The sequence below is a fragment of the Vicugna pacos genome, chromosome 25 (assembly GCF_048564905.1).
Source record: "Vicugna pacos chromosome 25, VicPac4, whole genome shotgun sequence".
NCBI classification, from domain to species: Eukaryota; Metazoa; Chordata; class Mammalia; order Artiodactyla; family Camelidae; genus Vicugna; species Vicugna pacos.
In genome coordinates this window covers 4,507,864-4,533,051 of record NC_133011.1, presented here as the reverse complement: position 1 = coordinate 4,533,051, position 25,188 = coordinate 4,507,864, and positions in this window count along the sequence as shown.

Below are 25,188 nucleotides of genomic sequence, written 5' to 3'. Positions count from 1 at the left end.
AGTCCCTTATTTATACTGCTCAGGTGTAATTTACAACTGACAGCATTTCAGTGTATGTCTGGTTATTTCTCTAAACATACACCATGTTTTTCCAACAAGAATGGAATCATGTTGAACATATTTGTTGAAGCATGCCTTTTTAATGGTTTATTACTATCATATTTTCAAGTCTTTGAAGTACTCCAACATGTTCTTATGGCTGTATAATATTCCATCATGCTTTAATCAACCCTCTATTTTGGACATTTCTGTGGTACCTAGAACTTCCCACTCTTCATCTGATGGGTGAGCCCAAACATGGAAAGTCACAGAGAACAGAAGGAGAGCCACTGGACTAAGTCAAGAGAGCAGCCTACTCCACCTTTCCCCATCTAGTTATGTGAGTCAATACAGATCCTCATCCCTAAGTCAGTCAATACAGGTCCTCATTCCTACATTGGGGTTTTGTTTACTTATAGCTCAATGCATAGCCCAAAGAGCATCAATTATATCAGAATCTAAGGATTTCAGTGCTTAAAATTCTGATTTTATGAATTTTAAAATTATGCCCCCCCCACAAAGTTCTACTAATTCTTTCTCCTACAAGCGAGTGGTATAGCATCTTGAAAAATCTGCTGAAGTTTATTTTGCGCTGCATGAAAAGGAGCTTATCACCAAAGTATGCGGCAATCTAAGGCTCTTTTATGTTACTGTTCTGGGCGATGCAAACTATCCTTTCTCCAAACAGGTTCTGTCCTCCACCTCCCCTCTCCTCCCCTGCCTGTCTTTAGCTGTATGAAGGATTGGTCTAAAAGAACTTGAGCTGGTTATCAAGGGTCGTGTATTCACATTCTCCCATCTGCCATTAATTCTCTTTGTGGTGTTATATAATCCATTAACTCTCTCTGTGACCCACTTTCTTTTTTTTTTTCTGCAGTAGGCTATAACTTATTTTATTTTATTTTTTACATGCTTTTTAATTGAAGTTTAGTCAGTTTACAATGTGTCAATTTCTGGTGTACAGCACAATATCCCAGTCATACATGTACACATATATATACTCAATTTCATATTCTTTTTTCATTATAGGTTACTACAGGATATTGACTATAGTTCCCTGTGCTATACAGTATAAACTTATTGTTTATCTGTTTTGTATATAGTAGTTGGTATCTGCAAATCTTGAACTCCCAATTTATCCCTTTCCACCTCTTTCCCCTCCGGTAACCATAAGCTTGTTTTCTGTCTGTGAGTCTGTTTCTCTTTTGTAAATAAGTTCATTTGCCTTTTTTTTTTTCAGATTCCACAAAGAAGTGATATCATATGGTATTTTTCTCTCTCTTTCTGGCTTACTTCATTTAGAATGATGATCTCTAGGTCCATCCATGTTGCTGTAAATGGCATTATTTTATTTTTTATGGCTGAGTAGTATTCCATTGTAAGAATACACCACAACTTCTTCATCTAGTCATCTGTCAATAGGCATTTAGGTTATTTCCATGTCTTGGCTATTATAAATAGTGCTGGTATGAATATTGGGGTGCTTGTGTCTTTTTTTAATTTAACATTTTTTTCATTGTGTTATAGTCATTTTACAATGTTGTGTCAAATGCCAGTGTAGAGCACAATTTTTCAGTTATACATGAACATACATATATTCATTGTCACATTTTTTTTTGCTGTGAGCCACCACAAGATCTTGTATATATTTCCCTGTGCTGTACAGTATAATCTTGTTTATCTATTCTGCATATGTCTGTCAGTATCTACATGTGATCCATTTTTTTTTTACTTCCCCTTTCTAACCTACCATATACTTCTGTGGACAAAAGGAAGTAATAGTTTTAAAAGTTATTTGAAAGAAATTCACAATTTTCCTATCCATTTTTTTTTTTTTATTTTTAGCCCTTGTTTCCACCATTCTGTTCCACCATTCTGTTCTGGCTTTGCTTTAACTTACTCTTAGAAAATTCCAGCTTCAGATCTTTAAATACCAGTAGTTGTAACTGTAAGTTGTTCTACCTTAGAAGACAACTCCTGAGTAAAACACAGGAGGAAATGAAGGATATCTGGGGGAAAGTCTTCACAGGCAGAAGAAATAGCAAGTGCAAAGGCCCTGAAGCAGGACCATGTCTCAATAACTGTAAATTGTTCAGTGGGTCTCTGCTGTCTCCCACATGGCATCTACCATTCTTTCCCTTCTGCTTTGCTGATGAAATCCAGGCCACAGGTATGCCAGGGACACGTACCAGAGTGGATTATTAGTGCTGTCCTCCCAGAAGCCAGTGCCCAAGGACTGCTGCCATGACAGCATCCCATGGAAAGAAACTGACATCTGATTCTGAGAGTGCAGGAGGTATGGCCAGTGCTACCTTCACATGCCAGTGGTCCAGATAACACGACACCAATCCCGCCGAGCCTTCTCAGATTCTTCGGCTCTAAAAATTCTTTCTCTCCCATCTCCCCCAAACCCATGTGGCCCTAGTTAATTCTTGTTCCTTCTTAAAGTCTCAATATAAATGTCTCTTCTTCCAATCGTAAGCATCTCTGTTCTATCCCTGTCCTGTCATTACTGAGATCATGTCTCTCCTCTGCTCAAACACATCAATAGTTACCCATCAAATAAAAGTAGATGTGGTCGCATTGGCCTGTTGGGTCTTCCCTGCCCTTATGCTTTCCCGTTGACCCCAGCGTCTGCTATGCGCCACCTCCTCATCTGCTGCTGCCAGGACATCCCCGCCACGGTCCTGGCTCAAGGCGTTTGCCTGTGCTGATCCTTCTGCCTGGAAAGCTTTCCCCTCAGCTACCCCTCATCTCCTGTAGCGTTTTACTCATGTCATCTCGGGTAGATGAGAGAACGGGCCAACCTACCTAAGATGTCAGCACACCTCTTTAGTTTCAGCTTCTCTTCCCTGATTTATTTTTCTCTTTGGAAATACGTACTTTGTAAATATACCACCTATTTTAGTTACATATATTCTCTCCCCACCACTTCCCATGCCGGCCCACCAGGTTATGAGATCCAGGTGGGCAGGGGTTTCTGTGTCTTTCATTAAAGTCACAACAGTAATCTCAGTGCCAGCAAATCAATAAACCCTTGCATCCATGTATGCATTTATTACCTACCTATTTATTAATTTTATTTTGTTGTATTGAAGACTCCTTTTCTCAGGACCCAGGCAGGAGGTCAAGGAAGCTGAGGCCGAGGGTAATCTGAATTAGGGCTGTCTAGCTGAATTCAGGATTGACCATCTTCCAACTCCCAGTGTCATTCAAGGAAGCTCTGGTTTTCATCACTGCATCATGTTGTCCCCATAATTCTTGTGACATTTCCAGGAACACCCAAAACCCCAATTCTGGGACACAAATCTACTGAGGCCCCTAGTACATTAAAATTAGAAGAAATGAGCAAACCCTTATGTGTGGTACAGATAAACTTCTATTGTAACAAGATTTAGACATAGGATAGCAGTTAATTCTGTCATTCTCATCAAACTTGTAAAAAGAACATATAGTGAGAAATATGTATGGAGGAAAAAGCTCTCTTTTTTCCCTTAAATGTCAAAAATTCTTATACTGTGAAAAATTAGTACACCAAATCTTTTATTCTATTTAAAGAAAAAATGTACTCTGCAGGAATAAAAAAAGTCTAGTATGTTAAAATTTATAAAAAATATTTTTTAAAGCCTTGAATCATAGACTTTTTTGATAGATATGGGCAGGTTGTGTCTTTCAAACAGAATTAGTTTTTAAAATTCCTGTGATGTTAGTGGGAAATTGCTCACTACTTTGTTCTTCAAATGGCATCCTTGGCTCTTGAGAAAGATTTTGAAAGCCTTTATTTGATTCTTAACAGCTGTGCATCCTTCTAGGTTGCCAGATGCGGCTCTATCTTGTCTAAATGTAAATACCTGGTTACCTGATGTCCTGTCATGGAGGGCAGTTTATTCTTTTCGTAGGAAGCCTTGATTTTAGAGGAAGAAGAGCCCAAAGGCCCTCATTAGCAGGCAGGCTTCAAAATGTTTCCAGACCTTGAATTTACTCTTATAGATCAGACTTTGTTTTCATGCCCAATAAGTTTGAGGAAGCAGTAAAATCAGTCTGGTAAATGGGTCAATGACATACGGTGGGAGCCCAGTTTGGTCTTACAAACTATCAAGCAACTGTGTTGCTGGGAATTTGGACCGCAATGTGATGACTGGGGAGCAGCCTGCTTCCCTGCCGTCCCAGGCAACTAGGCTGTAGAACACTGCTCAGCCGGTGGGGGGCAGCACTGGGACGAGGACCCGCTTTGACTTTCCTTGTGCCATCTTAATGTCTTGAATGAGAGAGCCTTAGAAAGGCTGCTAGTGAAATATACAAGCAAGTGTCGCATACACACTCATAAAGCCTGCAAATGCTTATTATTATTATTATTGTTGTTGTTTGGTTGTGGGAGAGCCCCGAGTGAAATTGCACAATTTATGCTGTCATTTCTGCAGCACTTGTTGTGAGGTATCTAGGTGTTTCTTCTAGTATCTCCACAGCAACTTCCAAATCACAGCCTTCCTGTGTTAGCTGAAAGCATTAAAACCAGAAATTACCATAATGGTGCTATTTAGCCCTCATTTACGGAACGACGAGTTGTTATTTTTCCACCGACTTTACAGAATGCATTTCAACCAGCAGTATTTTTGGTCTGGTTGGTGAAACTCAATTGTACTTAAAAAACACAGCTGGGCGTTGTATCCGAAGACTAAACCAGCAGGCTTGTCATTTCACAAAAGGGACTTCCAGAGGCTGCCATCCCTGTAATCGGAGGGTGTTTCATCTGGAGTTTGAGGCTGTGGACGAATGCCTTACTGCACAGCTGATCAGCTCCATGAGCTTATTTAACTGGACGCGCGTTTGAAAGAAGACGGCACATTTCAACAGCACTACAAACGAGATGGAAGAAATTCTATTTCACTGAATGTAAAAACAGACTTGAAAGCGGGGGGTGAGAGAGATATAAACCCTGAAAGAGTTGCTTAGCCTGAACCAAAAGGTTGAAAGAAAAAAGTAGTGTCTGTGCGTGTGTGTGTGTGTGTGTGTGCTTGTGCGTGATGACCCCAGGTTGTTAGCACAGTTTTACTTCATTGATGTTTCATTCTCAGGCACAGCACTTGGAGACTCTCTGAACTCACAAGCAGCCCTGATTCTGGTGTTGGTGACAGTGCCACGGGGTCTTTGCATTATTTATCCCGGTCTGCTTTACTCATCCCTTCCTGGGAGTATTTTCAGATGGAATCACTAATTAGCACATATGTGAGAACTTCTCAAAGCCATTCAGCCCCCGCCTCATTACTTTTTAATTTTTTTTTCCTTTTTGCCTAATGTATGTCAAAGATAAAATTTTAAATGATGGGTTGGGGGAATTTTCAGACTGAAATGCATCCATTTCATGGGGGAAAAAAGTAGCCAAGCAAGGCACCTTTTATTTGATCAGAAAGAAAAGCAGTTCAAATCCATACTGACGGAGGAGGGTGCTGGTTTGCTCCGTAAGGTGTTCTATGGAGGATTTTATTAGTTAACCTCCGGGAGAGCTTTCTAAAATTGCCTCATAAATATTTTAATAATCCTGTAAACTGTAGTTTATTTATCAGTACGTATCCTGATTTTGCGAGACGTCACCGGGGCCCCCTTCTATTTATTTCCCTTGCCATGCTTTGAATCCTATACATTCTGGGCACACTATTGTCCCAGTTAGATCGCAATCCACATTTGTAAGAACAATTTTTTTTTTTCATTTTGAAGCACTAAGAATAATGTGCATACAAGTTCTCTGAATCTTTGCATCTCCTCTCTTAGGTTTCTTCCTATCAATCTGTGTTAAAAAGTAAATGACTTGCCACGTCATATAGCAAATGGCACAAACTGAGAATTCTTAGGCAATGGCATTGTAAAGATGACAAAAGAATCTACGTTCTGCTGAAAGGGAAAATACTTTTACTAAGAGAAAAAGACCCATAAGCATATTTAAAACTAGATCATCAAAGTAAAACAGATCCCTTAACCAAAGAATTCAGACTTGGCAAAACTATTTTGAATCAGGTAAGATGTTATTCTTTTAGGAACAGAAGCATTCCAAAAATATACTTTGTAGGTAGAGCAACTGTGTGTGTGTGTGTGTGTGATTGGATTGCTGCCTTTAGGGATCTGCCACATGGCTTCTTTATTATAGTTGCATTTACTTTCTGAAGATCTCTGTAAATATGTTGAAAACCATCAGTGTGTTCTCTGCAGAAAGTATGAAATGTATAGCCATTCAGTCAAGTAGCCAAGTTTCAAATGTCACCTAGAGGATCTAATAAATGATATTAATTGAAGAGTCTTTTAAAACTTACTGCCGACAACTTCTTTTGCATTATATTTCCAATGTCTTAAAAATCTAGTGTTTAAAGCTTTGTTTGGAAAGGAGACAAGACTTGTGTATCCTTCATAATTTTAAAGCAGTGCCTGTGTATTTGGGAAAGAGACAGCGTACAGGCTCATTTTCTCCACCAGTTCCAGTCTCTGAGAGTGGAGGCCTGAGGACTTACTGCGAGAGCGTGTTGGGATCCAGAAGTCGTATCTGTAATTGTTACAATGAGGAGTTTGCGGCAGTGAGGATTATGTACTAGGCATCTTCGTCCCACATCTAAAATTTTACGCTCAATTGTATGAGCTTGCTACTTTAATAGCCGATTTACAGATAAGAAAACTACATAGCGTTTTGTTCCAAACTTAATTCAAGATGCTCTAAATCTGTGCTGTCCAGTGTAGGGGCCATCAGCTAAACGTGGTGTTGAGCACTTGAAACGTGTGGCCAGGCCAAATTGAGGTGTATTGTAACTGTAAAAATACATACCGAATTTCAAGGACTTAATATGAAAAAGGATGTAAATATCTTACTAATGTTTGTATATTGTTACATGTTGAAATGATATTTTGTGTATATTGGGTTACATAAATATCATAAAAATTAATTTCAACTATTTCTTTTTACTTTTTAAAAATGTGGCTGATAGAAAACATAAAATTTCATAGGTGGCTCACATTGTATTTCTATTGGATCGTGTTGGTCTCAATTAACATGTCTTCTCTTCTTTCATGAGCTCTAATGTTTAAATATTTTAACCTTGAAAGACAGATGGTGGTTTCTCTTCTACAACTGTAGAAAGAAGTTATTCTCAAAGTATTTAACTTACTTTCCATAAAGTGTAAGCTTGCTTTACGCCTCCGAGCATTTGCTCTCACTTGCTCTTCTGTTCGGAATGCCGGGCCCTCCTTGCCCAACCGCCCAGAGAAAGCACACCCGCTTACTTTTCAAGACTTGTCTCCCGTATCACTGTGGCAGAAGACCTAAAATTAAGGCTCTATACTGTATGCTGCCTTGATGTCTGGTGAAACTGAGACAGTCTCCAGCGGCCCAGCCCTCCTGCTCCCCCAGACAAACAACCTCCCCATCGTCAGGCGCAGTGTCTGCGTACCCCTGAGTAGTGAGTTTCAACCCGCTGCCAGGCACAGAGCTAGTGAAACTAGCCAACTGCATCCCCCGGTGGGAGCCAGGGGCGTCTCACCCTCTTGGTACTGCGAAGCTTGCCTCGCACAGTCCCTGGTGGTTCACACCTGTCCAGGGTGCGAGCCCCATGTGCCCCCGCGTGGCCTGGGGTAGCCTCCTCCCCCAGGATGTGAATATGTGTGGCTGATAAACTGCTGCCACGCTCACCTGTCACGTGCTGGGCCATCTTCACAACCCCAGAGTGCAATTGCCTCCCTATCAATAGAGTGACTAGGAGGTGATCAAAACAATTACCTTCTCTCATAAGCCATCCCCTCCCCCGTCTGAACTGGCCGTCCACCTCCTTTGTTGTGCTCAGCGTGTACTCTGTGTCTCTCCACCTCAGCAACCAGACCTCTCAATTGAAATCATTTGCTTCTACATGCATGTCCTTCTATTAGAAATGGAAAGCTAATGGTGGCAACAATTTCTCGTGTGTTTTCATAATGCTGGCGCTGAGGACGGTGCCTGGTACACGAGGGCACTCAGTAAACGTGGGCTGAATGAATGGATTTTGAAAACCATTACATAGTTGATGCTAGTGCTAGGAATTTCCTACTTTTTAAACACAAATAACTAAATGGAATTTTTATCAGTCAAATAATTGCCACCAGAGGGGTAGATGAGGGGTCTGCTTATGTGGCAATTTGCTAGAAGGGGGGTGTGATTTGACGTAACAGGAAGAGCAGCAGTGGCTTATGCGTCCTCCCCACGTGGAAAGTCTGAGAGTGGTGAAAAACAAAGACCGACCTTGGGAATAAATTCTGAGAACTACTGTGTAAATGCAGTTGTTTGATCAACTACAAGCTGCCCTTCAGGGAAGCATAGTTTAAATAAACAGATATTCTTTCTAAATTTAAGAGCAAGGCCGATGCTCAGTGTGATGATGGATACCTCAGTCTTGTTTGAGAGGAGAGGAAGTCCATGACAGGGAAGGGAAGAGACCTGAAGTGGATGAGCATTTGGTAGGAGTGTGGTGGGAGCATCCAATGAGATGGATCTAACCTCACAGATCTGGGCTGAAGCCGATGGAGTTGGCAAGCCAGCGCCTGTGAGCAACAAAGCTTTTACAAGGTTTGGTCTTGCTGTCAAGTCACCACAATGCTTGCACTACAGGGACATTAGGACCTGCAGAGTCATGGGTGGAAAAAAATCATGCTGAATCAGACTGCAGCTTTTCTCCTGGCCCCTTCCAGGGCCAGACATCTGGTCTCCCACTGCTCCTCCGTGGACTTTCCCCAGGAGGCAGGGGGAGCACCCAGGGCCAAGAGCACTGCAGCTCTGCTCTTCTTCAGGTCTCTCAGATGTTCCCAGGGGATGAGCTAGTGAAGGCATGTTGTCTCTTCATAATCTGATTTTCTCTGATCACTTATCTGAACAAGCTAGACCTCTCCGGTGAATAAATGACCATTACTAATTAAAAACGATTACAATTTTAAGATAAAATAGGATGTTCTTGCTTAACTGCATTAGAATTTATTATTAAGATAGCTTATTTAAAAAAATAAAAGCACGTGTGGGCAAACTGCCCTAGTTGGGAAGGGCCTCCTTTTGTTTCTCGTTTGTATCTAAATACTTTCGATGTTGACTTGTTCTGTCCTTCACGCAGTTCTTGTAGTAGTTAACGTCCTCACTTAACAGCAACAGCTTTGTCATCTGTCCCTAAATGGTTCTGGAATGTGGCTGGCCTCCGGTCATCTTAAGTTCGGACTCAGCTTTTCATGAAGGAGCTGATTCTTGCCGCCGGAGCAGCGTAAGAGGACGTGGCAAGCCAGCACACACAGCCCGAAAGCCTTCTCTGGCGAAGCTCTGATTCCAAAGTCTGTCTCACTGATGCTCATGGCCTCTGCTCCTGAGGGCCTTCTGGGATCAAAAGACAGGATTCGCCATTCACATATCTTGGCTTCAGTTTATATCTGCGTCTGCAAACTGTCCTCCACTTAGAATTACATTGACTTAAGAAGAGAGTGCAAGTACCTTGTTTGAAAATCTTCCCAGCTTGCCTGGTGATTAAATTTCAGCGCAGGTATGATTGGGCCTCCGTGTTGGATGATGTCTGCTCTTCCTTTGCTGGGTGCTGTTCGCAAGGTCCCTGGACGTCGCAGGAGGCTGCCCACGGAGCAGCAGCAGCAGGACCTTGGAAGGCCAGTCCCCATGCATACTTTGCAACTTCAGAGTCACAGGGCTGACCTGTCTGTTCTGCTGCGATTGCTCTGGCTTCAAGAAGGAAGGCGTGTGTTCTGTTCTGCAAAGCATCTTGTGTTAGTTTTTAAACAATCTGCCTTTGATACGTACCCAAACACCACACTTTTCCCCCCACCCCCTTAATTTTTAAACCCGTGTACACTTCAAGAGAAATTGAATCCATATGTTTCTGATTCATTTACACACAACTCATCAAAATGTTGTTTTAAAAGAGCTCAGCTCAAACCCCACAGGGCCGGGCAGGTTTCAGCCTTGGCCGGATGCGCTCCCCTCCCTGGCCACGGCTGACAGTGAGCAAACCCAGCTCTGCTGAAATCAGAACCCTCACACTTCCCAGAATCTGCACGAAGAGCATCTCTCTTTGAGGTTCAGTTGGAACAAGGAGAGTCCTCGGCGTGCAGTCAGCTTCCTTTTCCGTAACTGCCACAGCCTGTGCATCCTTAGAACGGAGAGGACAAGCCGCTCTTGACTTTGCTCTGGGCGAATCGGGATGGTCCGAAATCTTTCAGGGAACCAATTTATGTATATTTTCTGGCCTGGTTGTGGACTCACAAAATCATGGGGCCGATAGAGTCCCTTCAGGTTCATTCTCCTGCCTCAAGTAGGCCTCTCAAATTTCCTTAACACACTATGTCAGTTCCTACCACAAATAACAGCTCCAAAGCTCAGCAACTCTCAGTGTCAGTAACCCGGTCAAATTCAGATGCAAGTGCAAGGTTTGCGTCTTTGCCCTCCAATCAATTCTTGAGGTTCCACCAGCTCTTGGACAATGAACTATGACGTTGGCCCATGGTGCCTTCCGGTTCCCAGTAACCACTGGCACGAGCATGGTGACTGGCTGGGCGTCCGGCAGTGAGAGGCTCTGTCTGTGGTTAAGCGCTGCCTCCTTTGTCCTGACTTGATTGGGAAGCTCGGTTGGTATGGTTGAAAGAGCTGTCAACATCTAGACAGCTCCACCGTGACACTGACCGAGGCGATCAAGGCATTAAAAATGGTGTCTGGGGTTCCGTTCTTCCATTGCCGATACAAAAAATAGAAACTGCAGACGCTCCGTGAACCATCGAAAAGTTAGCAATGTGACCGAGAGGCACAAAGATAAGCAAGAGTTACCAAGCCTCCTAAGGGGCTCAGGACTCTGAAAGCGACCCCATTTGTGTTTTGACAGAGGGGCCCCCACAACAGCGGTCCCTGACCGATACCCTGAGGGAACAGGCGAACCTTCCAATGGATGTATGTTTTTAGTTGAGGTATAGTCAGTTACAACGTGTCAGTTTCTGGTGTGCAGCACAAGGCCCCAGCAACGTCGGTTGATGTAACTGCTCTGAAATGGTGGAGCCTCATGAGTATCAAGAAGTTCTGCGGCCGGCACCAAAGTGGCACCAGGCATTCAGCTAAACTGCTTTCCCCAGGGGCAGCCCGCCCGCCCGTCTGCCCGGGGCTTTTGCCTCCGCAGTCTCGCCCCACAAGAAACAAGTTGACTCCTGGCCCTCGGGTGGGTTCGCGAACCCTGACAGATGTCTCTTTGCAAAAACATGCAGGCTCAACCTCCCTTGAAAATCTGAAATGAATATGTTCTCTCTCTCTCTTTGAACTTTCTCCACATTGTTTATTTACTTATTTCACCAAAATCCATACTAAGAATATAATTTACTGGGCCTGGCCCCCAAATAACGTCGTATGGATGCGTTTGGGGATTTCAAAAATGTGTTTATTTTTTCAAACATTTTTCTCTCAGTTTTACTCACGGGTTAGGACTGTTTGTTATCATGGACTGTTCCTCTGGGTGACTTTTTGTGGCATCCGTTTGTGATCTAAATGTATTACGATTGGTTGGTTGAAGTAGCTAAAAATAAAAGTACAGCGGGGCACATCACAAAGGCACCGCTCGCCTGAGCTCTGGAAGGCAGCTTTTAAATCAGCTGAATCTCTCGGCAACTGTCTTAGAAACACGTTCAGTCCCTAGTATGCAGAACCTGCAAGGTAAATTTTTTCCACAAGATCTGAGTGTGATCAGCATATAGTTAGGCAGGGATTTGTGTCACAGCCTTTCTTCTGAGGAGTTCTACTGACCAAAAAACTCAGCAGTCACCCACCAAGGTGCCCTGATGTGTCCCATGCTTAGCATGTTATTTGCATTATCTGATTAGACAAAGACAAGTGGATGAAGTGGGCATCCTGTCACATCTATTAGATGGAAGACGACACTGAGGCTCCCGAGAGTGGGGGCCAGTTACCCAAGACCTACGGCTCGTAACTGAAGAGGGATTCAGATCCACACCCTCCGATTCCATTGCCTGCAGGGAAATGAAAACTAAAAATGAAATGAAAGAAAATGGCCTAAGTGCCACTTAACTACACTTTATTGGAAAACATAGCATAAGAGAAAAGGACTTTTGCAAAGGTTGGGTATTCTGCATTTTAGGTGAATATCCCATGGTGCGTAGCCGGGATGAAGCTCGGAAATCACCTCCTCTGTGATGTCCTCCCTGATATCCAGGCAGTGTATCCTCTCTTTCTCCTCTGTAAAGCCCTCCTTCCTTCTCCAGTACCCTTGCGGGCCTGTATCTGTATTCCTGCATCTTTCTCCCCAGCCAGACTGTGTTGCCCTCCAGGGAAAGGACTGGGGCTTCTGGTACCCCGAGTGCCTGGCATGGTGCTTGCCACGGAATGGATGCCTTTCTGTGGGTGGATAGCAAATGGGGATTTTGAAGAAGTTTATCCACAACCTTCATCAATCAAACTTTCCTGTAAAGGGAAAAAGTTCACAAGAACCCTCATTGTTGACTTAAATTATTTTTTGATATAATACTACATGAGCACAACAAATGCTGTAGTTATATATTCCTCATACTTATGGCTCTAATACAACTGTAGTCAAACTCAAATGAAAGATACACCGAACAAAAAAGATCTGAGCAATTTAATTCAATAGCACTGAGTTAGGTGATGGATGATGGTTTGCAGCAACTAAAATAGAATTCACAGAATGAATCTGTCTCCGATGGCCACAGTGTCATTTCCCCTGCCAGTGATAATGGGAGCTTTGTATCCAGTATCTTGGACACTGATGGTGGGTGATATCAAGGAAGACATGGTTTTCTCCTAACCAGGATGTGCGGCTGGACCTTGCATAGCTAAGAAACCCTGGGACTGAAGGATGTGCAAGGCCTTCTTGTTCCAGGGGCTCCCCACTGTCAGAGCACCAGCAGCAGGAAGGTGCCCCTAAATCCCTGGCCCAGGGTACGTCACCCTGGGAGTCGGTGCTCTTCTGGCGGGGGTCCACCCTCTAGGCTCCAACTCCTGGGGGCCGCCCTCACCACCACCCTCCTGAGGTCCAGCACAGCTCTGCTGAAGTGCCCAGGAGAACTTCAGAGGACACTGAGTAAGACGGCTCGAATTTCCTCTGCAGGGTATCCAAGCCTTACTATTTACAGAGGCTGAAGAGTGTGGTGTTTAAGGCCCTGGAGCTGGAGGCAGGCTCTCTGCCTTGCGTCTCGACTTCTGCGCTGGTATCTAAGGGCACTGGGTGAGTTATGGAAGGTCTGGGTCTTTTTTACCTACAGATGCCCTTTTCAGGGTCATTTGGAACACTAAATGAGTGAACACGTGCAAAGTGCCTAGAACAGTGCCAGGCACGTCACAGGTGCTCAGTAAATGCTATGTCATTGTATTTTCATCGCTTGGGGCTTCCTCTTATGGTGGAGAAAACAGAGGTGTAAATGAGTCTAATTCCTACAGGTAGGGGACCCTATGTCCCATGGTTACATGACCCTGGGTGACTTGGCTCAAGTGGGGCCAGCCACGGGGTGTGCCATTGAACTTGGGATGGTTTTCAGCAGCTGGCCTTGAGTGACAGATCCAAGACAGCTTCCAGGAGCAGTGATCTGTCACAGCTTCCGGGAAGCCCTGTGTGGTAAGGTCGATTTTTACCATAGAGGCCACCTGCCTCTAAGTACCAATGGGCACAATGTTGGGGACAATATTTAGGACTTGGCTGCACATTGTAAATTTTTTGTTGGAATTTTTCCTCCCCAAAAGTATGGCACCTAGAGGTGCTGTTGCAACTCAGACCATTTTCTGTCCCACCCTTACCAGCCGGGGGTGGGCCGCCAGCCGGGCTTGTGTGCTCCTGCGTAACAACCACGTCTTCCCAGGGCCCTGAGCACTTTGGGGACAGGGAGTTGTGAGTCACATTTTTTTCAACTATAGTAAAATATATGTAACAAAAATTTTACCATTTTGATGACTTTTAAATATAATTCAGTGACATTACATACTTTCACAATGTTGTGAAACCATCACCACTATCTAGTTTCAGAACAGTTTTTGTCATCCCACACAGAAGCCCTATAACCATTCAGCAGTCACTCCCCATTTCCCTCTTTCCTCAGCCCCTAACAACCACAGGTCTGTACCTCTATGGATTCGCCTATTCTGGAAACTTCATATGAATGGATCATATGATATATGGCCTTTTGTGTCTATTGCCTTCCACATGGCATAACGTTTTCAAGGTTCATCCAAGTTGTGGTACATATCAATTTTTCTTCCCTTTTCATGGCTGAATATTTTTCCACTGCATGGATGTGCCACATTTTGTTTATCCATTCATCATGGTTGGGTCTGTGAGGAATTGGCCAATCTTTCTCCTAAGCTAAAACTAGCCTGTGGTTCTCAAGTGGACCCCATATTTCCAGACCTTCCAAGTTTTAAAGAATTTCCAGAAATTTATATATTATAGGAGATTTCTTAATACTTAGATGCTGTCTATGATTTAAAATTTTTAGGAAAACCACAATGTGGGCCAGGTTATATGCCAAAGAGAAAACTTTAGGCAAAATCTGTCTCCTGGGCTACCATGTATCAGTTTTGGCTACCTTTTATAGAGACAGCCTTCCTTAGTGATATATTTGGTGCCATTTGTTTTTATTTTATTATTAGGCAGAATTTTCCAGCATCTTCCTGTGTAAATGGTTTAATACATCACCTGTAATATAAAATAGGTGATTTCTTGCAGAGAAAGTTCTGGCTAACATTTGGGCTATATGAACAATTAAGAAAGTCATCGATGCTTCTTAAGAACTTATTTATTTAGACAAAAGAGATCAAAACCCCGCTATGCCATGCTTTGTTCAAAGCAAGTGCTGTTGGCTGGTCCCAACACAGCCTTTGGTACAATCCAGTTGACACCCCTCTACTTTCAGAACACAGTCCGTGACACAGGCAGACAAGCAAACATAACTAAACACTGGCCCAGATAGAATTTTCCTTAATTAGTTGTGAGATTCTATAATAAAAATACCTGGAGATTTATCTGACTTCAAAGTCCCATTAAAGCTGTGCTGCTTTTGTTGCTTTGAAAATTTGGGAGTTTAGGACTCTGCCTCGTGCTTCTTAATGATGATAATTATATGATATGCTTAAAAGTGCTTTTGATCTTGGCCTCTCAAAGCACTCAAGCAAGACATCAATTCCCTCAACCCCACTCTGCGGCAGGCCTTCCTTGTTTACGGGCAATGTGTGCTGACACGGATGTCACAGCCATTGCTGCTTCAGAGAGAATCTGCCAGCAGCATCTGGGAGAAGGCACAGTTACACATCTAAACTCTCCAGTTTCAATATTAATCAGTGGAAATAACTGTAACAACTCACACCTTTATGGTGTTTTATGTAGCCTTTTCTCTCATTTAAACAAAAACAAAAAATTCATAGAGGAGCCAAATAATATAGCAGCCACTGCACCTATCAACTGGGTCATGGAATTCTTCATTCTTTCTTTTCCTTTTCCCTTTTCTAATAGCTCCTCAGAAGGCAGTTCACCAGCCAGGTGACAGGTGTTTTGGGTATATCTCGGGCTAAAAGGAGCAATCCTCTACCTTTCCTACAGTTCCCCAACCTTGTTGATGAAACAACTCAGAGTACAGTGAATTTCTTTATGTACTTGTACCTGATTTTGCTGACCTTGTCCTTTGCTAGAATGCTCGCTTCTAGCGATTCTTCATCCACAGGGCAGGCTGCAAGCAGAAATTAATACCTCGGATGGAAAAATGAATTAAAAGTTGTGAAATTAAAGCTTGGTTCTGTCAGCGGGGAGGGTAGAGAGCAGTGGTTGAGTATGCGCTGAGCATGCACGAGGTCCTGGGTTCACTTTCCAGTACCTCTATTAAAAATAAATAAATATATAGTTAAATAAATAAATGTAATTACCTCCCCTCATTTAAAACAAACAGACAAAAAAACCCAAAAACACACACACAAAAAATCTTGTTCCTGGCACAAGCCTTTCCAAGGAAATAAACTCTATTATGAGCAGGTTAGAGTTAAGTGAGTTTCCCTTTTAGATGTGACTTCAATGTATACATCACTTTACCTAAAGTGACTGAATAAATCTTAGGTTTGAACAGATGGACATGAGTCTCATTTGGGGAGGCCTCTTAAGGTGCTTACAGATGAGAACTTGCTAATTTTACATGGAGAATAAAACACAAAGGGCACACCCACGTGTTCACATGCAGGTCACAGAATATCAAGCCTTCACCCTATCACTGCCTCAGAAACAAAGAGGACCCGGACCCAGGACATCGCAGAGCAGTGTTCTAAACACACGTAACTGTGACCTTCCGGCGCATCTGGTGCAAAGATTGATGTCAGCAAGCTTACTCATCTGGTGGGTCCAGATCCAATGGAGAAGCTGCAGAATCAAAGAAAATTAAGAGTAGAATAAGCAAAACACAACAAAACAACCCAAAATCTCATTTTAAAATTGCTAAAATTAGACTGAGTAGCAATGTGATTATCTTACTTACTCTGAACTTCCATATAAAATACACATGCTTATCTCAAAGGCCCTGGTGTGCAATTTTTCTGTGTGGTGCATGGGTTCATAAAGTTAAGAAAAGGGAAGAACAGCTAGTATCTGTCACGTTCTTTTCCTACGAGCCAGAACTGTTCTGAGCCCCTCGGAGGCCATCTTCACATTAGCCCTCCAATGTAGGTGTTGCTTCTCTAGTTCTGAGAGGCAGAAACTGAGATTCAGAGAGGTTAACTAACTTGCTAGAAGACAGTGTTAATAAAAGAGCCAGGACTATTACTCAGAGCTGTCTGGAGCCAAAGCTCACATTCTCATTCCGCACATTATTCTGCCTGGAGGAGGCAATTTTAGCTGGAAGACAGGGGACTTGGAACCAATAATGTTAGTTCGGGAAAAACCCATCTCATCATCTCAGATATTGTTTTTTTCTATGGGGAGGTACACACACACACACACACCCACACAGGGATCCAGAGAGAGAGACAGGCCATGCCACTGTCTTTCACAAGTCTGGGAAGACCTTATAGACTAGCCAAAGATTTTAAAAATATCACAGTGGGTGTTAAATGAATACTCAAAACATAACCAGTAATCAAGCAGTAGACATAACGTGGACACATTAAAAAATTTTTTTGTCACTCTAGTCTTTAAAGGAGCAAAGCTCTGTGTTAGGAAAGATGATTTAAATCTTGGAAACCAGGTAAGTGCAAGTCCTTGCAATGTCACACTGGAGCATCGTTTAACAGGCCCTCTTCAAGGTCAAATCTTTGCTTTCCCTCCTGTTGGCTGTTGGTCAGGGCCCAGACTCCGTGAAGTCGGAAATCAGCTTGGAGAGTCTCTCCAGGGGAGGTGCAAGCGATTCTGTCCCCAGAGTAGGTTAACCCTAAAGGCTGTCATTTTATTGTCCTGACGGACATTGACCAGGCTTGTCTGTAACTTAGCAAACTTGTTTAACATGCCCTACCTGAGTGATAGATAACGTCTCCTGGCTCCCCCATTGACAAGTCAAAAGACTTTTCGATACATGCTAACTTCTTGTTTGTGAGAGTTATTTTTTCACTTGTTTAAAAATATAACGCTGACATCTGAGGAGGTTGAATAAGTGAAATGGATAAATCTAAAATAAGAATTTAAGACAGATCTAACAGAGAAGACTCCAGACCAACAAAAGGTAGGAGACCCAGCACATTGGAAACCCCTACACAAGCTTAGAGTCCAGAACTAAGCCAACGTCCATCTCTGCTCGGGCAGAAGCCAGCTGGAGAAAGCCGGCAGCGGCCAGTGTGTCCAGAAGATGCAGACTGGACTTGCAGATTTTACCCAGACACACTAAAAGAACAGACGACCCTTCCATCATCTCTTACCCTTTAAAACCGAGTCGATCAGAATGAAGCTGATGTCCCACTGCTATTCCAGTGCAGAGGGAGACGAGGTCAAAGGTCAGGTCACCCCAGCAGTTATCTGAGATGATCTAAGCGATGTGCCTTCGAGAAGTGTTTCTTAAGTATGATATGTGGCCTATTGGAGACCAGCAATTGCTCTCCTAATGGACTGTAGACTGATCCAAAAATGTCAGCCCTTGTTTTTGAGTGTGAAGGATACACCACTCTTTAGATTTCTCTTTGGTAAATGGCCAAGACTACCTGCTAGCAAGCTATCATGTTTTAATATTAAAAACAAAATTAGATTTGCCAGAGCTCACTGAGGACTCAAAGTTTACTACAGATTGCCCTTGTTTGGAACTATGTAAGCTCTGTGAGAGAAAGGACTTGGTTTTATTCACTGCTGTATTTCCGGTACCAAGAAAAATGCTCGGTGCACCTAGTAGGCACTTGACTGCTACTTGGGTATGTACTGAAATATCTGAATAAATGGCAGCTCTTCCTTCACAGGTGCATAGGCGTTAAGTTGGTTTCTCACAATTTGGGGGAAGAATAAAATGTTATTATTCCATCAATAGTTTGCTGTGATTTTCAACTGATGCTAATTTTGCCTTGAGTGATAAATTGCTATTAGTTTAGCTTCAGCATCACTAATTTTAGTCTGATGTGGGTTGTTTGGCTAATCCTACAATATGCAGCCCTGCACATTTGCATCGACATTATTTTGGTCCATAATCTCCCAATATCTAGATGTTAAGGGATGCCTGCAGTGAGTTTCAGAATGAATCGTTTATACATCTAGAGACAGAGCAGACACATCCACACATCATCTGCCAAATGATGCTGCTTCGCTAGTCATGTGCTGCCTAGACGTTTGCTCTAGTTAAATAAAATGTAACATCAAAATAAATGTAACAGCACTAGATTATTTTAACTGTAGAAGTCATCGTTTTATAAAATAAAACTATATATAAACTTGTAATTAACTTGTGAATTTTGTCCACCGTAACCCAGTGTGACCTCATCTTAGCTTGATTACGTCTGCAAAGACCCTATTTTCAAAAAAGGTCACATTGACGGGTACTGGGGATTAGGATTTGAACCTGTCTTTTTAGGGGACAGAATTCGATCCACGACATCCTTGTTTATTGATTTTTCGCTGGTGTTAATCCTCTTGGCTCTGTGTCTTGGCTTCCTGTCTTCACTTAGCCCCATTTGATGCCATGAGCTTGTGTGTAAAGGCCCCTCTGAGCCTTCCAGCTTGACCCCCACCCAGCGTCCTCCCGTCCACACATCTGAGATGGAACTGTGTTTACACAGAGCAGGCCCTGGATAAGTGTCTTCTGGCATGACTTAGTGGCTCCTGAAGTCTCCAAATAATAATGTTCTTTATTTTAAAGAATCAGTATCACAGAATGACTGCCCTTAAAATGATCACTAACCACAGAAGTGCTAAGGATTAAAAAAAATTTTTTTTAATTATATACATTTTTATATATTTATACATTTATAATATTATATGCTTATATTTTATTATACATATTATAATATATATAATTATATACATTATATATATATATATATATATTCATATATATATATATTCACTGAAGATAGCCATATTCCAGTAGCTGCTGGACAAGGCAAAGCATGTGTTATTGACCCATTAATGCACTTCTCTGTGGCTTGGTGCTTCACAAGGTCCCTAAAGGCATGTATAATGGCCCAGTCATATGACACACCCTACTGTACCTTTTTGTGTAATTGTGCTCCTGATGAATCAGGTTAAACCATATATGCTACTTTTTAAATTGTGGCTTAAGCACACTTTGATTTCTTATGTTCACTGATGTTTTTTTACAGGATGTCTAAGTTCATCAGAATGAATCTGTTGAGAACCGGACAGTGGCTGCGGGGATGAGGCTGGACCGCCCTTAGCTAATTGCCTTCCATGTGCCAGTCACTGTGCACAGAGCCTAGATGCTTTACTTGGAGGAAGCACTGGGAGTCCTCACCAGACATCGTAGGGAAACAGTCAGAGCTCGGCCTCACCCGGGGATATTTACCAAGGGCATGCCATCATCTTAGCATTTGCCCTTTATACTGCAACTGTCTGCTTATAATGGCCTACACATTAGTTTTGAAAGTATTTAGGAAAAGCAATCATACCTTATTCGATTTTGCATTACTAGCAGAGTGTCTAGTGTGTGAGCTACTTAGTGAGTGATGGTTGAAGTCAGTACAAGTATCTTCAGTGCCTTAATCTAGATGAAGGGGACAAGGGCTCATCCAGAGAAAAAATAGTCTAAACAAGACAAGATCAAAGAATAATGATAAAAAAGGGTTGAAGGTAAAGTCATGCAAAAGATAAACCAGATAATATACTAGATCAATATGAGCTTAAAGGAAGTTGGGTACATCATAAGACTAGACACACAGACTTAGTTAAAGCAGTATTCACATTGAATTTACGCGAGAGAGACTATTAGAACAGCACAAGCAATCAGCTTTCTGTAAGGAACATGCATGGAACCCTGTAACTAACAAATTCAGAAATTCACATTCTTACCAAGCACATACGGAACACTTCCAAAAAAAGTTACTGTATGGTAGTCCAAAATGCAAATCTCAAAAAATACCAAGTTGTCAGAGTAATTAGGACCGTATTTTTTACTATGATGGAATTATATTAGGGGGTAGAAATGGAAAATAGATACAAAGCCAAAAGAATCCCATGATTTGGAAACTGAAAAACTCACTTCTAAAGAATGTGTGGATTAAAGAGAAAATCATAATGGAAATAAAAAAGTATTTAGAAGGAAAACAATAGAACTTCCAAACATCAAGACTTGTGGGATGAAGCTAAACTAGTGCCTGGAGTCTATTCAGAGTTTTAAATGTCTACATAAGAAAGGCAGAAAAATTGAAAATTATAAGCTAAGCTTTCAAGTCAAGTAATTAGAAGAAGAGTGTCACAGTCAAACTAAAGAAAAAAGAAGGAAATGTAAATCACATACGTTAAAGGAATAAACGTTTTAAAAACAATAGAAGCAATTGACAAAAGCAAAAGCCGATTTCTTTGAAAAGAATAGTAACACTGAAAAACTTCTGGCAAAATCAATCAAGGAAAAAAAGCAAGCAAGTAGAAACAGCAATACTAGAAATTTTAAAATGAAACGTAAGATTACCATAAAATGTAGCATAAGATTACCATAGAGACGAAAACACCAACGAGTACTATTCATGATTTATGCCAATAAATTTGAAAATGATTAAATAATTTTGTGAAAAATAATTATCAATTACCAAAAAGGACCTAAGCAGTATTGGAAAATCTGCATGTACTAAGGAATTTATTTCAATAATCAAAAACCTACCAAGAAAAAATAAAGATGCTTTTACAGATGATTTTATAGGTGAGTTTTCTTTCAAGGAATAAATAGCCTGTATCTTATATGAATTGTTTCGGTAAACAATAAAGGATGGGAGCTCTTTTTATGATGTTTGTATAACCTTGGCACCAACTCCAGACAATACAAGGAAGGAAATTTATAAACTGACCCCCTCTACAATGATGAAGATAATGACAGCTGTATGTAAATTGAGCATTTATTATGTTATGAGCACTTTGCTTGTACTATTTCATTACTACTAACAGCAATCTTATGAAGAAGGTCCTATTCTTGACTCTAATGTCCCACGGATAGAACTGAAGTATAAATTGGTTAAGTAACTTGTCCAAGATAATAGCTGGTAAGTGTTAGAATTTGGATTTAAGTGCAAAAAAATCATAATTTAAGTGAATCATAGTATGATGTGTGTGTATGTATGTGTGTAAACTACAACATTAACTGACTTTAGTCAGATGGAAAAAGAACTATGTTCATGTCAAAAATAAAATGTGATGCCCATTATTATTATTATTATGGATCAACAACCTACTAGAAATTTTTTTCAACATCATAAGAGAAAGCAATAAAATGTATATGAACTGGAAAGTAAGAAATAAGAATTTTTGTTATTCACAAAGAAAAGTTAAGATGATCTACAAACTGTTAGAACTAATAAGAGCTCAGTGATGAATCATATATAAAAATCATTCATGTCCCTATAACCAGGAATAGATTAGAAAACATAACTTTTTTATACTTTTTTCAGTTGAAGTACAGCCAATTACAATGTGTCAGTTTCTGGTGTACAGCACAATGTCCCAGTCATGCGTATACATTCATATATTCATTTTCATATTTTGATAGAAAACACAATTTAAAAAGGAAAAACATATCTATTAAAATTATGATTGTAAAGGATATTTAATGTCATAAGACAATGGAAAAATAATCATAATGTAATGTTGAGTATAAAAAAGAACAAAATTATATTTATATCTGTATATCATTTTCTTTAAAATGCATGTAAAGCCCTGTCTTTCATGGGTTTTGGTTGTGATTCCCTGGAGTATGTATATGAAGTCCAGTAAAATGTCAGAGTCATGGGAATTTGAGAGTTTTTTTCTTCACAATTTCCTGCCTTTTTCAACTATTTATAATAAACACTATTTTGAAAATTAGTAAAAATCTTATGAAAGCATTTTAACTGAATATGCTGAATAGACCCTGAAGAGAAGTTGTGAACAAATGCTTTTGGTGAAGGTGGCAATGGTTCTGTTGCAGGAAGGAGGAAGACTTAATTGTGATGTTAGTTCAGGAAGTGGAAAATTAAACTCCAGGATGGCCTTAGGAAGGCTACTATTCCAATGTTAAATCAAGGCAATGGATTTGGGGGGAAGGGAGACCTATTGATACCCCAGTTCCTTTAAACACGTCATTCCCCAACACTGTCATGTCTGCTAAGTGATTCCACAGACAAAGATCTGCATTGGGGAAAAAAAAAAAAGAAACAATCAACTTAATAGCCAAAGCAACTGCTGATTGCTGTTGTTGACTGCACAATCTGTTGATGGTTGTGATTTAAAGTAAGTGTGGGGTGAAGGCAACACCAAATCTACACAGAAGTGTCCCTTTATTGGAGCTACATGTCTTCTAACAGTGGTTTGATTTTGGGTAAGTATCTTGCCACAAAAGATGAATTTATGAAAAATTATTTTAAGATATGAAATGAAGCAATCTGAACAGGAGCTCCAGCCCGGTATTTTGTTACTGATGCTTCACATTCTGTTCCTCTGCGTCGTTGATATCAACATGTGGACCAGCGTTAGTGAGGAGACCCGTGCAAGGGCTGGGATGTGCGTGTCTTTTGTGGCAATGAGTGTGGCCGTTAAGAGAGTAAGTTTGTTTCAGAACAACTTGGTCTGAGTCCTAGTTCTGCCACTTTCCAGCTATGTAACTCTGGGCAAGTCACTTAAGGTTTCTGAGCCTCAGTCACCATATTTGTAAAATGGGGATAATCTATGTTGCAGAAGTGTTGTGAGAATTTCACCAGATAAAGAGCACAAGGAGCTTCGTGGTTAGCTATTACAATGTACGCTAAATATAAATTGCTAACTTTCGTGAGCTGTTCAATGATCATATACACCAATTCGTAAAGAACGTCCATCAGCGTAATTTTCTCCAGATGCTCCAGTCTTCAATAAATTTCCTTTCTCTGAATTTAAATATTGCAATAGTATGTATAGATCAGCCCAAAGATTTCCCTAATCCTGAAGAAAGTTAGAACTTCCTGAAGGCTGTGGACTGTATATACTGGCTGTCTAATCCGGGTTGAGAGGGGTGTCTGGAAAAGCACTCAGAAGGAAAGTCCAAAAGGTTCTCACAAGCCAAGTACTGATCACGCTCAAAACCAGGCAAACTGAATCAGCAGGAAAAAGAAACAAAGCCAAAGAGCTGGGAGCCAGACTTCTGGAAACAGTTAAGGAGCAGAGCAGTGATGGTTTTACATGCTAAGGATGCTTGGCTGGCTGGTTCACTGACTGACTGACTGATGGCTGGCCCCAATTTTATTGTGAATCGGCCTCTTTTGAAGACTCAGAGTAGGGCTGTCAACTATGAAATTGTTTCTGAAAGAAAATCAAGTCAATAGCTATCATAATAATCCAGAAACCATTACAAAAATCTTTTGTCATCTGCCTGTATGCGGCTGTGGCCCAGGTGATGATAGCTATGAAATGGTTAAAAAGTGGAATTGTAGGCTGCTGGCCTTTGAAGGGAAGAAGTGAAATCAATAGAATTAAGCAGGAAGCATCCACAGAGTTCTCTTTCTGTCCATCTCAGGGTAACCTAAAAGTTGCTTTTATTCTGACTAATGGCATTGGCTATGTACACACACCCCCTCTGATAGCCGAGCCAGACACTTTTTGATTCTAATAAAAGAAGCCAGAGGATCGTCAATAGAGAACAAGAGGGAAGCCATTCCTGGGACACTAAGCACCTCTCTGCCGGCATTTTGGGAGTGCATTAGAAGTCCAGTTACTTTTCTGAATTTTTAATGGACTTTTTTAATGGAGTTTTGGCTTTGGCAGAAATTAGGAATGTTAAATGTCTCAGTACTAAAAAGTCTTTATAAAAGACTAAATGCATCACCATAGGCCAAACATCATACAGAAACTATATAAAATATAAAATGCCATCAGGACCTAAAAGGCTAAAGAAGAGAAGTCAAACTGAGCAGTGGCAATAAGTTTGTGCCACCGACAAATGAGAATACGGAGTGGAAACCTAGGATGGTCTTGTCTGCTGCCTTCTGATCTACCAACCTGCATCCAGACCCAAATTAACTGCTTTTCCTCCTGAAGATCAATGTGTTCCGTTCCCTCTCACTGTTCCGGGGTTTTGCTGCGCTACTGCCTCGGCTGAATCTCTTCTGCTTGATCAATGGTCCCTCCTTTCCCCAAAGGCTAAAATGATGCTAAAAGAGCTTCCAAACAAACAAACAACCGTGCTTGAGTCCATATTTACCTTGGGTTAAAGTCCCATTTTTTTTTTTTTTGTTCCTTTTTGTGGCAGACATACAAGAAGAACTGGTATTCTCATACTCTGAGTTTCCCTCCACCACGCTCCTCTCTTTAATCTGGCCCAGTCAGGTTTGATCTCACCACTGCACCTCTCTTTCAACCCTCATCTCGCTAAATCCAGCCACCTCTTCTGTACTCAGTGTTGCTTGGCCCCAGCAGCTCACACTTGACTTTGATCTGACGTCTTTTGTTGCTTGTAACATCGTCTCCTCCTGAATGCTGAGACACCACACGTTGCTGATCTCTTCCTCCTCCTCATGTGCAGGAAACGGTGGGCTTT